The sequence below is a fragment of the Emydura macquarii genome, unplaced genomic scaffold (genome assembly GCF_026122565.2).
Source record: "Emydura macquarii macquarii isolate MOO-44397 ecotype Brisbane River unplaced genomic scaffold, CSIRO-AGI_Emac_v2 contig_312, whole genome shotgun sequence".
Lineage (NCBI taxonomy): Eukaryota > Metazoa > Chordata > Testudines > Chelidae > Emydura > Emydura macquarii.
The window spans coordinates 15,168,755-15,184,962 of NW_027130449.1; the positions used below are offsets into that span (position 1 = coordinate 15,168,755).

At 48.6% G+C, this 16,208-nt stretch overlaps 1 protein-coding gene across 6 annotated transcripts in view; it reads right to left on the reverse strand.

Moving 5' to 3' along the window:
- BCL9L (BCL9 like) overlaps nucleotides 1-14,776 on the reverse strand; it is a 90,782-nt gene extending 76,006 nt beyond the window's left edge. For 3 of the 6 annotated variants that reach the window (XM_067566562.1, XM_067566555.1, XM_067566524.1), the window contains exon 1: nucleotides 12,905-14,776. The gene's annotated coding sequence lies outside the window, so the exon portion shown is untranslated. The remainder of the gene's footprint in view (nucleotides 1-12,904) is intronic. The other 3 variants (XM_067566545.1, XM_067566538.1, XM_067566531.1) reach the window with 3 other exon arrangements.
- Between the last annotated feature and the right edge of the window lie 1,432 nt (nucleotides 14,777-16,208).

Sequence of the window (16,208 nt, forward strand, 5' to 3'; positions counted from 1 at the left end):
AGTCCTCAGAGCGGGACAGACACAAGCCTTTATCCACCCCGGGCAATGCACTGCCCACATCTGACGCTCATTCACTCTGACTGGCAACAGCTGATGCCTACAGATCATGCAGAAAACTTGGCCCCTCCCCACCCAGAGAAGGGGTTGTGCATCTCCCCAGGCAGCTGAATTTTTATATATTCCACCCCATAGATCCCTCTGGGTCATGAAAAAGGAACCAGACACACTCTGAATGCATACAAGGTAGGAACTGCATCTCAGGCCACTACATAGCAGGGGTAGGATCCTGATCACAAGGCATGGACATGTGGGCAACCCCCCTGTGAAGACACTCTGGCCATGCTAAATCCCAGTCCAAAGGGCCCCTCATAGAGGAGTGGGTGAGCTCATAAGCTCTGCCTCCTTAACAGGAGATTTGTACCTCCGACCCAGCCCAGCACAACAGTAATCAATGTGACCAGCTGGCAGCTGTTTAATGGTTACCTATAAGCAAACTGGTGGTTCCCAGGAGATAGTGCCCATGCCACAACTGGTCCCTCGCTGGCAGTCTCCACAGAGGTACCAGGAGCATGTAGAGTTTGCGTTCCCTTTACTCTAATAGTGACCCCTCCAGAAAATGGAGAGGCCCATTGGCAGAACAACACAGGGAAGCCTGCTCTGCCCATGTTCTGAGAGTAGAGAGGGTGCCAGTATCCAGGGATAATATTCTGATACCTTTTGCCACCAGTCCACGCTGACAAGCTATAGCCTAATCACCTGGGCTCTAGATTGACTCTGAGCCACCTGGGGAGCAGATTCAATCTGTAAACAAACCAGGCTCCTGGACTTCCTTGTGTCATAAGGGCCTTTTTCCCTGTGATTATTGCCCAGGCAGTATGTCACTAATGTATTATGAGGGAGGGACTGTCTAATTGACCCAACATGAGGGGCCCAGACCCCAAGTGGGGCCTCTGGGTGCTGTCACAGTAGAAATAATAAAACTCAGTTTTGATATTTCATTTAAACACATAATTAGCAAAGATTAAATGACTAATAATTATCCTGGCAGCCAGCAGCAGAGTTCCCTACAGCCTGTGTGAGGAGCAGTTGGACAAGTTCACGTGTCAATGCCAAATTATCCAACCACAGGTGGCCCCCGATTCCTAGTACCGGAGACTTCCCTCTCCTTCCCTTCCTGGTTGAGCAGCAGCCCTGCACGGGACACACCTTCCTTGTTCCTTCCCAGCCCTTCCAGCTCTGCTAAGCGCACAGCAACAGATGACAGGTTGTTTGGGGGCTGCAGAGGAGAAGAGGAGCTGCTAGGCCTATCCCACAGAACCATCTCCCACTAGGAAGCCAGATGCTCTGGTAGAGAGGGGCTCAGTACTTCATGGAATCCAGGCTGGTGGCCTGATCCCACCCCCTACCATTCACACTCCTGCCTCCCCAGGGCCTACCACTACATGGTACCACTACCTCCTATTCCCACTGCCCAAGTCTCTCTGAACTCTCCCTATGCTCCACCACACTCCCGCTCCTCTCCCCCCAGCCATGGCCCTTTAGAGGTCTTATCGTACACAGCTCTGAAAGGTGCAGCCACAACAGTTTTACTCCACTGTGCACCCATCACTAGCATCCCCACTCCAATGAACTTTTGTTGAGAGCGGGCAGGAGGGGTTAACGCCATAAGTGCGATACAAAATCCTTCCGATCTTCTTTTCCAAGCCCCCCATCCCCCACTCAACTGGAACCCCCTCATAAAAATAAGAAGAGACAGACGTTACTGGCATTTCCTTTCTCTAAAAAGGCTATAAAATTTTCCGAGCACAGCCAGAGCCAGAATGAAGTTTGTCAGGAGCTCAGCTCATTAGGCGGCTGCTTCGGGAGCCCCGCGGGAGGTGCAGGCTGCATAATTCAAAACAGCTTGGACCCTGGAAAAGAAAATAGAAACCAGGCCCCAAGAATGGGAGGAGGTTCTCAATTCCAAGTGTAACCCACCCTGCTGTGGGAGCACCCCCATCCGTGGGGCTGTAGAGGAGCCTTGGCCCCATCAGAGGTGCAGTGGCCAGCCCAAGAGGACCTGGCACCAGGCAGAGGAAATTCCAAGCCTGTTGCTTCTGGCAGCCAAGCTGGGCCCTGGCTTGGTCCTCGGCAGCCTGGAAACTGGCTACTCAGCAATTTTCTCACCATCCAAAGGACTCATTCTAAACCACAGCTTCACTCCCCTTGAAAATATCACAGCCTGAGAGGCAGACAGTTCTGGAGGCAAAATTTATTTTTTGGACAGCCACCGGCAACAAAGACCCCAAGCTATCCTCAGTAACAGTGCTGGAGTTTGGAGCCGCTGCCCTGTTTATGGCCTGGGGACAGCAGAAGAAACTTGCTCGGGCCAGCCCTGTGTCTACCCAGTTCCTTTCCCTCCTTGCCAGGGAGAAGATCAAACATGGACACAAGCAGCTTTTAGCTCAATCTAATCGCAGTGCCTGAGCTCAGCTGTGGCCAGACTAGCTCCACTCATGTCTCGTCTGACCCAATCCCCACTGGGGACCAATGCAGGATTGTCTCCTACCCAAGGGAAGGAGTGAAAGCACTGCACTATCGGGGATTACACAGCCTCATCTAGCTCAAGTCACTTAGAGTTTCACCCCCTGGCTCCTAATCACTCTCCCTTGGAGCATGCCAAGCAATTCCTCCCCATCCATCCCAGCCATTTACGCTCTCAGAACACTCACAGACATTTGGGTCTCTCACAGCCCCAAACTATGCATATTTGGGCCCTGCCTAGTCCAAGTTCACAAACGCCCTCACCCACTAATGACAAAAGCCTCACATTAGATCATCCCGAAGGAGCCTAGAACACTTGAGTATCCAGTATCCAACTGCACGAGGCAGAGATCACTTCACCCCCTGATAAAATGCAGCCATCTCTGGCATGGAGCATGGCAGCTGTTTACCATTGCATAAAAATACTACACAACCATTTAGGACAGGAAAAGAAGAACACTGTATCCACTGAGCAGGTTAAACCAGTATTTGCTTTTAAAGAAGAATGAAACGCTCAGTCGAGTCTTTACCTGCTTGATCCGCTGACTGACACAAGCCTGACAGGGCAGCTATCACTCCTGGGTACAGGTGGGATGGGGAAATCCACCACATGGGCACCTACCACAGCCAGGACAGGCCACATACATCTTGACTACAAGTAGGTGCAGTCTCCATTGGCTTCAGTGGAGCCTTACAACAGTACTGAATTTGGCCCTAGGGGTTTAAGCTGGACAAATCAGGCAGATTCTTAGAGGAAACATGTCTCTGGCAGGTTGAGGTGAGTCGTGTTGGCAGGGCTAGTGTGTGAGAAACTTGCCCTGCCTCACCTGTGCCCAGGCTGCCCTGTTCTGCAGATAGAGAAGACACCAAACGCTAAGGCCAGGGTTTGGAGCCTTTCACCAGTTCTATGTTTGTATGAGAAAGAAGCCAAAGATCTGACGACGGGGCCTGTGGGTGAGATCAGCAGGAACCCGACACAGATACGAGGATGAGGCTCAGTTGGGACAAGCGTGCCAGCATTCAGATCCACAAACACCATGCTCCGGTGGAAAGTCCAGCCACTCAGCTTCCTCCCCCAAACACGGATGCAGCCTCATTTGGAGACAGAGACTGGCATTTTGCTTGAGCATGCCCAGCCCCCTCTGCAGCAGGAGAATGCAATGTGGCATACACCCTATTATGTCTTTGGACTCCATGCACAACAAATGTAACATGAAGAAATCTCCCAGGCAGAGTGAGATCCAAATCACTGCTTACTAACTATACACAACATGGAGGACCTAGCCACACATACACGTTGCTGCTCTGGCAGGGTGCTAAACACAGAGAGCTCCACGTGAGGGCTCATAGACAGTCAAGACATCCTACCCAACCCTACCCATGATATACCATTTAGCAAGCAAAGCCATTTGCTGGGATGCTTTGAACACACCAGCTATTTGGACCCCAGAATTCGCAGACATTAAGCCTGGCTGAACAGAACACCCTTCCCTCTCCACCATACTCCTGGTGAGCACTCGGTTCAGGATCTCATGTTTCCCCTTCTCACCAATGGCCTTGCAATCCCCAAAGTTGCCAGGTCTCTGCCTGCCCCACATGGGATGTGGAACCACGGCATACACCCTGGGGAGAACTGAAAGCTTTTGGATACCAACATGGAACACATTTAAGGAGCACTCCATTGCAGCAGCACCACAGCTGGCCTTCCAGACCAAGGCCCACATTGCACATAGCAGGACCAGCCCTGGAGTCCTTAGGTCTGTCACTATGGGACTGGACAGCCTCATAGCAATTGTGACATTTCCCAGAAGTCATTGGGCTGAAGCACTCAGAGAGCTGGCAAAGAGACACCTACTCTACCCCTGGTTACAAGTAGCTATTTCAGACCGTGTGGGACATATAGGAAAGTAAGTGGGTGGGAAGCAGCACTGCAGAGGGACCAGGACTAGAACTGCTAGGATCTATCCCTAGCTCTGCCACTTACTCTATGGCCTTCGCAATGTCACTTCCTCTCTCATAAGAACGGCCACACTGGGTCAGACCAATGGTCCATCTTGCCCACTATCTTGTCTTCCAACAGCAGCCAATGCCAGGTGCTTCAGAAGGAATGAACAGAACTGGTAGTCATCAAATGATCTATTCCATCAGTCCCAACCTCTGGCAAACAGCAATCCCTGGCTAATAGCCATTGATGGACCTATCCTCCATGAACTTATCTAGTTCTTTTTTGAACCCCGTTGTAGTCTTGGTATTCACAACATCCTCTGGCAATGAGTTCCACAGCCTGACTGTGCACTGTGTGAAGAAATACTTCCTTTTGTTCATTTTAAACCTGCTGCCTATTAATTTTATGTGGTGACCCCTATTTTTTGTGTTATGAGAAGGAGTAAATAACACTTCCTTATTTACTTTCTCCAGATCAGTCATGATTTTATAGACCTCTATCATATCCCCCCTTAATCATCTCTTTTCCAAGCTGAGACGTCCCAGTCTTTTTAATCTCTCCTCATACAGAAGTTTTTTCCATACCCCTGATTGTTTTATAGTTGCCCTTTCCTGAATTCCAATTTTTTTTTTTTTTTTTTGAGATGGGATGACCAGATCTGCATGCAGTATTCAAGATGTGGGCATATCATGGATTTATAAAGAGGCAATATGATATTTTCTGTCTTATTATCTCTTTCCTTCCTAATGATTCCCAACATTCTGTTAGCTTTCTCAACTGCCACTGAACACTGAGTGGAAGTGTTCAGAGAACTATCCACAATGACGCCAAAATCTCTTTCCTGAGTGGTAACAGCTAATTTAGACCCCATCATTTGATATGTATGGGTAGGATTATGTTTTCCAATGTGCATTACTTTGCATTTATCAACAATGAATTTCATCTGCCATTTTGTTGTCCAGTCACCCAGTTTTGTGAGATCCCTGTAACTCTTTACAGTCTGCTTTGGACTTAAATATCTTGAGTAGTTTTTGTATCATCTGCAAATTTTGCCTGTTTACCCCTTTTTCCAGATCATTTATGAAAATGTTGAACAGTTCTGGTCCCAGTACAGACCCCTGGGGGACATCACTATTCATCTCTGCATTCTGAAAACTGACCATTTATTCTTACCCTTTGTTTCCTATCTTTTAACCAGTTACTGATACAGAAGAAGACCTTCCCTCTTACCCCGTGACCACTTACTTTGCTTACGAGCCTTTGGTGAGGAACCTTGTCAAAGGCTTTCTGAAAATTTAAGTACACTATATCCACTGGATCACTCTTGTCCACATACTTGCTGATCCCCTTAAAGAATTCTAGTAGATTGGTGAGGCATGATTTTCCTTTACAAAAACCATGTTGACTCTTCCCCAACAAATTGTATTCATCTATATGTCTGATAATTCTGTTCTTTACTATAGTTTCAACCAATTTGCCTAGTACTGAAGTTAGACAACTTCCTCTCTCCTTGCCTCAATTTTTCATCTGTAAAATAGGGACTACACTTGTCTACTTCTGTAGTTTACTCAGGAATCTCTGATGGATCATGACAGTGCCAACGTTAACACTGCCAGTCTTTGGAAGCCAAGCAACATATAGGAAGCTACAATATACTCACACAAACCCAAGAAAAAACTGCCATTTCCTTTGCTTACATTTTAAGGAGCATAAAGTCTGTAAATATTCAATATTTTGTGCAGCATCTTTATACAAAACTGTGTCTTCAAGACACTTCCCAGCTAATTCCCCTTCCTCTGTTTCATTATTTAAAAAGGCAGAGGCAAGGAAGAGGAGAGGTTTTCAGCTGAACTATAAAGCAAGATAGAGAGCAACTGTACATGGGCTGTTTCAGAAGCAGAAGCTACAGAGGAGAAGGCTCTTGCACTAGCGGTAGTAAGGGACAGAAAGAAAAGGGGGAGTAACAAGATTTATTAAAGCAACCCAAGCACCTTGAGTCAGGAATCAGCAGAAAGGCCCATATGTTCTGCCAGGCTCTGCTTGCTCCTCAGCAGCCCACTGCTGTGATTCACACACATCAGGGCCAGGGAAGACCAGCAGGCAGAGGCAGAACAAGGAGCACTCTGTGATTTCACTTGATATTTCAAGCCATCTCTCACACAGGAGGAGTTTGGCTCCACTTTTCAAGTCTCGCCCTCTCTCTGGCACAGGACGCCAACCTGGCTCCTGGCCCAGGACTCGGCTCCAGCAAAGCTTCTCATCAACCAGGGAGACACCCTGCCCCTAGGCACAGACTGCAGCTGATTCCTGGAGCTGCTTATCACCTTGGGGAGTATCAGCCCCAGAGCAGGCTCCCCACTGCCCTCTGACTTTCACTAATGTGTGCTGGGGCTCAAAGCATCTTGGTGGCAAGGTTTGAGCAGGCGATTAGGAAGCCTTGGCTCTATTTCTGCTCTGGGAGGAAGTGAGATCTAGCAGTAAGAGCCAGAGAGCCCAAACGCCTAGATTCTAGCCCCAGTTCTGGGAGGCAGCAGGAGATAGCGGTAGGAGCTGGGGGTTGAGTGAGACTCTTGTGCTCTGTTACTGACTCCATGTGTGAGCCTGAAGCACATCACTCTACTTTCAGTACTTCTGCTTTTCCCACCTGAAAGACTGAGGTCACATTGCCTGCTCCCTTCCCAGGAGTGTGGGAAGGATTCACGTTTGTGAAGCACTTGGAGCTCCACAGCTGAAAGGTGCTTCCCAAGACCCGAATGGTGTTACTGTTCAGCACACAGACAAGCAGATCCCAGCACTGCCAGCTGGAACCTCATATACCGAGAAACAGACTCACTTCTCACAGCTCTGAGAGATTCATCATGGAACGGATCCCCTGGGCCAGGCAGAGGCCTGAGCTTCTCAGACACTGCAGAAGTCAAAAAGCCAGATGGAGTCAGCCAGCCAGGGCCAGGGTGTCCGTCCCCGGGGAAGTGGGGAGGCGGAGGAAGGGAATGAGCCACAGGAGGAATTAAAAGTTCCTAACACAGACAGAGCCCCATCCCTACTACAGAGATCCTTCTCAAGCCTTTAAAACGACAGCCAATCCCACTGCTGCCTGGCACAGATTCCTGGGCATGGCTACCATGGCCCATTGCTCACACAAATGCATGGGCCATTCTCATTGTGTGCCAGCCCCAAACCACCACACCCCACAAGTCCTCCTCACCCTGCTCCCATTCAGTGTCAGAGCCACAGCCAGAGGAGCTGGAACCCAGAGCCTAGCCTGCCCCCCCCCACCCACTCTGGCAGGCGGGGCAGAGGAGAGCAGACTCCCCACCATCATAGTCTTCTCTGCTGGACCAATTTCTAGCACCCTGGATGGTTCCACTGGATTTTGGGGGCAGAGTCAGGACTCAGAGAGAAGCCATTTCTTTTGATGATCCACATCCAGACCCTGTCAACCTGAGGAGAAACAGCCCCCAAACCTCCTGGAAGGAGCTATCAGCTGAGTATATGGAGAAGGAACCCCATGCCCCACCACTCTCAGTCTGAGCAGCCTCAACAGACTTCCATACCTCCAGTGACCAGCTCCTTGCTGTGGAAAGGGTGGGATGCCCACCCCACCCCACCCCACCCCACGCAGGAATCTCAAGAATCTCTGCTCTGCCTTGCTTCCTTATCATGAAGAGCCCCCCTACTCCTAACCATGCCTGTGGCCCCATCCTAAAGGGATCTCCCGTGCTGCTCTCTCCCAGCAGGGTGCACTGTAGGGAGCAGGGCAGGAGTACTGGCTTCAGGGAACTTATAGCTACTCCAGTGCCAAGGATGTTTCATAGCCCACATCACAACCCAGGCAGCAGCACAGAAAAGACAGGTCTCAACAATGACCTGCTCCCATCCATACAAAGGAAGAAGCAGAATGCCAAGCAGAGGGGGAGCAGGGAGCCCCTTCTCCCAGGGAGGACTGCTCACACCTGGCAGGGAGATGCTAGAGATGGAATCTCAGTGTCCTGATCGCTGGGAATCGGCATAGGCCTTGGTTAGTCATGACAAGGCCTCGCTGGCATTGAACAAGCTCCCTCTCCTCCTGCACTTGAGAATAGAATGACTGCTGCGCTCACAAACACCAACCCTGCTTTCCAAGGAAGCTGGATACATGCACGGTTCCTGGCAACCCGCCCCTCGATTACGTGCTGCTCCGTAAATCAAAAGCAGGCGCCTGGGACATTAACTGCTTCCTCTGTGCCCACTCTGACAGGGAATAGCGCTGCAGCAGGTACAGGCTCCACAAGGAGGTGACCCCAGACAGAAATATTTCAGTACCCAAACCCACAATTGGTAACTGAGTCAGAGAGGACAGGACAGAGATGGGTATCCATGGGAGCTGCCTGATGCCAAGCAGGCATCCTAGAGATTGTCCTGTGGAAACACACCATCTGGGAGGGAGTCTCCAATAAGGCTCTGGTTCACAGGGGAAGGCTAGGTAAGCACAACAGAGAACAGCACAGAGACTGCCACCCTGTCCTCCTCTAGCATGTCTCAGCCAAGGAACCCAAGGCGCTTTACACACACAGCTCCTTAGGAAGTATTTAGGGATGGGAAACGGAGGCACCAAAAGCAGGAATGACTTGCCTAAGGGTCACACCAGAAGTCAGATATAGAGCCAAGAATAGAATCCAGGAATCCTGACTTCTAGCCTTCCCTGCTCCCGCCCAACCCAATATACCTTGCAGACACCATCAGAAATGGAGAAGCAAAGCAATAGCCAAACTCCTATGTCCTTTGCTTTGAGAAGTGTGCTTTTCCAGGGGCAGTCTGAACCAGTGACTTCTGGGGTCCTTTTTACCCACCGATTCACAAGTTCAACCCTGTGGACTCCAACAGGCCACAGAAAGTCTCCAAGATTCCCTTAACCCCCTTGGAGAAGTGAGACACAAACAACTTGATATTGGCTATAAGTAAGAGACAGGCACAAGAAATGCTGATGAGACTGGCAGTGACTTGGACTCTGTAACTGTGGCACCTGGCAGGAGAAGATGCGTGCACGCGCGCTAAACCAAGACAAAATAACTGCAGAGGAATGTCTTGGCCCCCAGTCTGCATGGGCCAGGAATGCAGCTGAAGTACCCAGGTGAGGTAAGGGAGAGCTTTCTGTCTAGGTAAGAAGAAGCAGTGTTACAACGGGAACACCCCCTCAGGCCCCCTCACTTAGGAAGTAGAGTTGGAAGGGTGAGAACATACAGGATGCAGACAGGAAGGTGGACTTGAGGGAGAAGGCAAAGATCCTTTCCCAGAGTACCAAACTTTGAGAAGCCTGTGCAAACTGGGTTGAATTGTCAGCAAAAGAGACAGACAGAGCTGACGTAAAATCTTAGAGGGCCCAAACAAGTGCAAGTGCAGTGTGCAGGCCCCAGTCAAGAGTTACTCCAGATTTACACCAGTGAAACCAAAGCAGAGTTTCACCCCAACACATTCTAGGCAGCCAGCAGCTATGCTGAGACCCGTTGCCTAATGATAAGAGCACAGGATTGTGAGCCACTAACTCCTGAGTTCTAATCTCTGCTCTGATGCTGCCTTGTGTGATCTTGGGTAAATCACTTCAAATACTGGGCCTCACTTTCCTCCCCATCTGTAAAATGGGGCAATAGGACCTACCTTAAAGGAGTAAGTTAATAGATAGACCATTTTAAAGTAGTACTTTGTGCAGGAGGTCAGATTGGATGATCATGATGGTCCCTTCTGGGTTTAATGTCTATGATTACATATCATTATTAGCCTCCTGCAACAGGGTTTAAAAAAAAAAAAAAAAAAAAAAAAAAAAAATCTTGGTTTTAACCCTGTACTCTTTTAAGTATATTTTTGGTATTCTTCCTAAAAATCCTCACCCAAAAAAAGATTAAGTTCTGATTTTGGATGTAGAGAGAACTGAAACATGATCAAGACACGAAAACCCATGAAAAACTAGGTAGATTTCTCCTTGGTTCACTGTGCGATACAGCTAGAGAGGGAGGAGAGGACATCACTGGATATTTTTGTACAGCAGAAGTGGTAGATTAGAAGTAAAAAAATGTCTATAGCATTTGGGGTTTGGATGCTCAGGGTTTTTTTTGATACAGACTCATCATGTGACTTTGGGCAAGTCACTTCCCCTCTCTGTGCCTCAGTTGCTGTCTCCCTCGCTCTGTGAAAGTAGGGAGAGCAATGCACACACCCCTTCACAGAGAACTTTGAGAATGATGGATGAAGTGAGCTGCATGGCATTATTTCCTGCTTGGCATGAAGCAGCATTTGGACAGGGTGGCGAAGAATCAGAGCCATGTTAATAGGACACTAGAACCCGAGGTCAAGAGTAAGCAGCTAAAACCCTTGTATTCCATTCTGCAAAGGCAGCACCACAATCCTAGGTGCGCAGTTGTTTGTGCCTTAAGTGTTGGCAGTACTGTGCCTTACACGCCCAGGACGCGAGTGTAAGACTCCACAGCCGCACACCCTGTCATGTAGCATTGCCCCAAGGCATGCAGATGCTGCATACTACACCACAACAGCATGCCCTGTCATGTAGCATTACTTACATGCACAGAAATGCATCCCTCTCATGTTTCTACCCCAGCAAGTGGCTGCTAGCACAAAGTAGGGCTGGGGCAATTTCACCACCTCCTCAACATGAGGCAGCAAAGGGATTTGGATGGGGGAGGGTTAATGCAGAAGAAAAAAGGAGTTTTGCTCTTTGCAAATTGACCAGGCATCTGTCCTTTCCAAGGGAGAACAGTGAGTAGCCCCTGGCATGATATTCCAGGGAATAGGGAGAGCTTTTCACTGCTACCTAGTTCAGTGTGAAGAAACTGGCCAAAACTGGAATCATTTATCCAGAGTCTACCTAAACTTCAGTAGTTCCAAATAAAATGGGTCACCGTTCCAAGCCACCCCAGGGTTTGGATCCAACTGGTGACTGACGTCTTGTGAAACCCAGCTCAGTCCCAGATAGAACAGGCCAGGCCTGCAGCATATGGGGAAAGCTGGGTGCATGGCAGGTAAGCTTGTCACACCTAGAGCAAAGCCATCAATGAGAGTACTCTAGTCCCCCACTCTTGGAATTGCCACCAATGACAGTGCCTAGCAAAGGGGAAGCACTGCAGCCTAAGAAAATGAATCTCCAAACCTAAAAACTAAGCAGCAAGCACCAAAGAGAATGGAGATGAGGCTCATCACATGCCCAGAGAGAGGAGGGAGGAGCAAACAGGGCTTCTCTTCCACACACCCCCAAGTCACAAAACTCTCCACAGAGTGAGGAGTGAACGGAAATAATCAGAGGGCTGGATCCCCTGCACCATTGCTCCAGAGCTGCAGGCAAGCATCCTTTGCACACTGCAGACTGAGCAGCAGGGCCAGATACAAGAGACTAGGGAAAGCCACCCAATACAGCCAGGCTCGTCTGAGGCCAGTGCCCTTTCCACAAGTTCTTGTCATCTCTGTCTAGGAACCTCTCAATGCTGCCACCTTCACCCTCTAAAAACAAACAGCCCCATGGGAGTTGTAGTAAAATGTCTTATTACTCCTCTGTAAAGCCAGCTGCCGGCTCTCACCTATTACTCTGCCATGCTGCATTTGCTGACTGGCTTGTGCTCAGCCTCCATGCTCAGCAGCCTGCAGCCCACCATGATTCTGAGCGCATGAAAAAAAATGAAGAGAAAAGCAAAGACTTCTGCTTGAGCAGCAAGACAAACAAGAGAAGGGAAAAGACTACAGCTACCAGAAGCCTTTGGGGCCACTCAGCCAACCTTCAGTTGCCAAGGGGCCTGCCTGGTCTCTTCACACTGGCTGTACTTTGATTCAATTCAGTGACTTCTACACAGTCACTGGATGCCTGTGCTGTCTATCACCCTTGCTTATTGCCAGCTATGCTGACTGAAAATGACAGCCATAATCAAAGATCTGGGCTTTGAGGTGATGTTCAAAGAAACTGTCGATTGCTCAAGAAAATAACAGACAGACACACAGAATTGTACTCCAAGTCAGCAGCCTGAGCTGAGCTCCCAGAGCAGCCCTGCATACCAACAGGCAGCAAGGGAGGGCACTTCCTCACAAACAAGAACAAAAAAGCAAGACACGCTTTCATTTTAAACTCACAACAATGAAACATTTTGCAACTGCAGGTCTTCATTTGCGACCAGGACTCCTAAGCACAACGCACACCACACTCCCTCCAGATCTCCGAGGAAGGCAAAACTGGAGTTCCCCACAAGGGCCCTTGTCTCCAGGGGAAATAAAAATTAGGACTTTGATCGATCTTTTATAAAAATCACCTTGGAAGTCTGCAGCATGCTGGAAAAAAAAAATACTGCCTCTGCCCAGACCCAGACTTACCACTACACGATACAAAAAGGATCTGCCTGTAGGACAGTCCTCTCATTGCAAAACACTCAGGCACTGAAAGAAAGTGGTTGGGAGGCTACTTACCTTTTTCTTGCTCCGGGTCTCAAGAAAGGCCAGAGGTATTTCCCATGGTGATCCTGCGCTTTTTTCCTTTGGGCTTTTCAGCAGTTGTCTGCTCGGTGAAGCTTGTTAGAGGGGAGCTGAGGATCTGGAAGCTGCTGGGGGACAGACATGCAGTCAGGGCTCATGGTCTTCACCAACAGCCTTCCAGCCAGCTGCAGGGGGCTCTGGGGAGTGGATCATGCTCTTTCCACACGCACTGGAATCTCACCTACATGCACAGCGCACACACATTGCAAACACTCTGCCTCTCGCACACTTTCACTCCTTTAGTTGTTTCACTTTCACTTGAGAAGAATTCAAACGCAGTTTCTGGTGGGGGAGGTTGTTGGTTGGCTGATTTTTAGCAGCAACTTCCCTCTTGCCTCCTGAAGTTACAGGAACCTTTTCCACTATTTTCTTTTCCCCACTCTTGGTCGTTATTATTGTTTAACTGTCTGTTAGATCCCTCCAGCTAAGAGCTTTGCGTTTTTTGAGAGGATGCTGTTAAAAGTAGGCAAAGCTCTGTGCATGGAGTGCTCCTTTCTTCCCTCTTTCTCTTCCTGAGTCTGAATAATCATTTGGAGAAACAGGATCATTCACTTTGCCTTCATACAAGAAGCCAAGCAGTGCCCTGTCAAAATAAAAGCCCCAGTTTGCCTCTTCCACTGATTAACTGCTTCCTAATCTAGGTCTCCTCCTCTGGCCTCCCAGTGGCCTGACTGAGAGGAACACCTTGCAAAAAAAGATGATGGGAAAAAACAATTAACCCCCATTGCCAAATGCCTCACCCGCCCTTATGGCTCAGGGCAATAATGGCAGGAGAGGTAAAGTTTCTGATGGACATTGCTGAAGAACATTAAAATCAAATTAAGTAATTTTTAAAAATCAAGGAAACTCCAAAAGAGCAAATTTGCCTTAAAAAGATGTAAACTCAGGACTGGCACACTTGGTTGTTCCCAGAAGTAACAGGAGAGGAAGGAGTTTTTTCAGACATAAGAAAAGTTGCCCAAGCTAATGGCAAATGAACAACCCCCACAATGGCAAGCTTAGCAAATCAGTTAAATGTCTGCACCTGAGTCTCCTGCTTGCTAGGCACAGCAATTAAAAGCAGCCCCCAGAGAGCCCCAGCTCCTCCATTCACTTGAGAGTGAATTAAACTCTGACGCTGAAGAGTGAGGTTTCTGGTTGCTACTGTGGGTCTGACTCACTCATTGATCTACTAATGATCAGATCATGTGAAAACTCTCCAGAGGATTCTGGTAAAGGGCAGGATCCCTGCTTTGGTTAAGAGACCAATCCTGCTACTGACTTTAGTGGGCATTGAGGGTGTTCAGCATCTCTCAGGATCAGGTCCTAAATCCTTTATTTGCTTTTGAAGTGTTGGCTATGAAAGGTTAAGTCTTCCCTTTTCTGAGTCTCTTATTACAGTGTGGTCCTCAAATTCCCTATACTGGTCCATCTCCCCACCACAATTGTTCCCTCCAGGGATGACTTCTAGCAGGGCTTGGCCTATTCCATTTTAAAGCAATGGTTGTGTCCCCTTGGTTGCTCTCTGGTCCTTTCCACATTCACTGTCCTGTCCAGATGGCTCCTGGATGTCACCAAATGCCAGCACTTTTCTCAACAAGGAGGAAATGTTTTTGACTTTGATTTTTCAGAAAAGGAAAGTTCTTAAAGGGCTGTACCTCCTGGGTCATCCAGTGTTCAGGCTCTCTGATGCTTTTGGCCTGAGACACTTCAAACTCTGTGCTGATGCATGGAAAGGTACAGTGTTGCTTCACTAGCAGGGCTGTAACTATGCAAACAAGACAGTTACATTTCCATGCACAAGCAGCACAACAGAAACATTCAGTCTAAAGCAACTTATTTTAAAGTGAGGAAAATGCCAAGAATAAAAGTAGTCTCCAGGAGAGCGTATGTCATCTCAACAACAGGTGAAGCAACTCAGAACAGAATGGCTGCTGTCTTCAGAGTCCTGGAGAAGTAGCAGAAATGTAAAGGTGCAGTAGACATAAAACAAAGGCCTCATCGTTTCAAGCTCCATATATCCAGTCATGCTATGCTAATGCTCATGAGCTTGCCCAGTATGAGGTAGGCTTTGCCAGACACCCAAGCAGACTAAGGGTGAGCTAAGTACCGTGCAGTTAATAGAAGTGCTGGGTCATTTGTACAACCAAGTATCTCCATCCTGGGAGCTTAGTTTTGTTTGTGTGTGTGTATGTGAAGGGAAGAGAGAGTGGCAAATTACTGGCTATTAGAACCAATGGGATTATGAGCACTTTACCTGAACTAGCAGGTGTGTCAGAAGACGCTGTTGTGAGCACCCACCTTCCCTTCTCCCTTCAACATGCAGGAAGATCAGGGAACAAGAACAAGTGCAGAGTCCTGCACTTAGGATGGAAGAATCCCATGCACTGCTACAGACTGGGGACCGACGGACTAGGCAGCAGTTCTGCAGAAAAGGACCTGGGGGTAACAGTAAATAAGAAGCTGGATATGAGTAAGCAGTGTGCCCTGGTTGCCAAGAAGGCTAATAGCATATTAGGCTGCATTAGTAGGAGCATTGCCAGCAGATCGCGGGAAGTGATTATTCCCCTCTATTCACCATTGGTGAGGCTGCATTTGGAGTATTGTGTCCAGTTTTGGGCCCCCCACTACAAAAAGGATGTGGAGAAGTTGGAGAGAGTCCAGCGGAGTGCAACAAAAATGATTAGGGGGCTGGAGCACATGACTTATGAGGAGAAGCTGAGGGAACTGGGCTCATTTATTCTGCAGAAGCAAAGAATGAGGGGGGATTTGATAGCAGCCTTTAACTACCTGAAAGGGGGTTCCAGGGAGGATGGAGCTAGGCTGTTCTCAATGGTAGTAGATGACAGAACTAGGCACAATGGTTTCAGGTTGCAGTGGGGGCAGTTTAGGTTGGATATTAGGGGGAAAAAAATTCATCAGGAGGGTGGTGGAATCTCCATCCTTAGAGGTTTTTAAGGCCCAGCTTGACAAAGCCCTGGCTGGAATGATTTAGCTGAATTTAGTCCTGCTTTGAGCAGGGGGTTGGACTAGATACCTCCTGAGGTCCCTTCTAACCCTGATCTTCTATGATTCTAACAACATAACAATGGCCATACTGGGTCAGACCAATGGTCCACACAGCTCAGTGTCCTGTCTTCTGATAGTGGCCAACGCCAGATGTTTCAGAGGGAGTGAACAGGACAAGGCAATTATTGAGTGATCTGTCCCCTGGCATCCAGTCCCCAGCTTCTGGCAGTCAACCCCGGTTATCACCTGC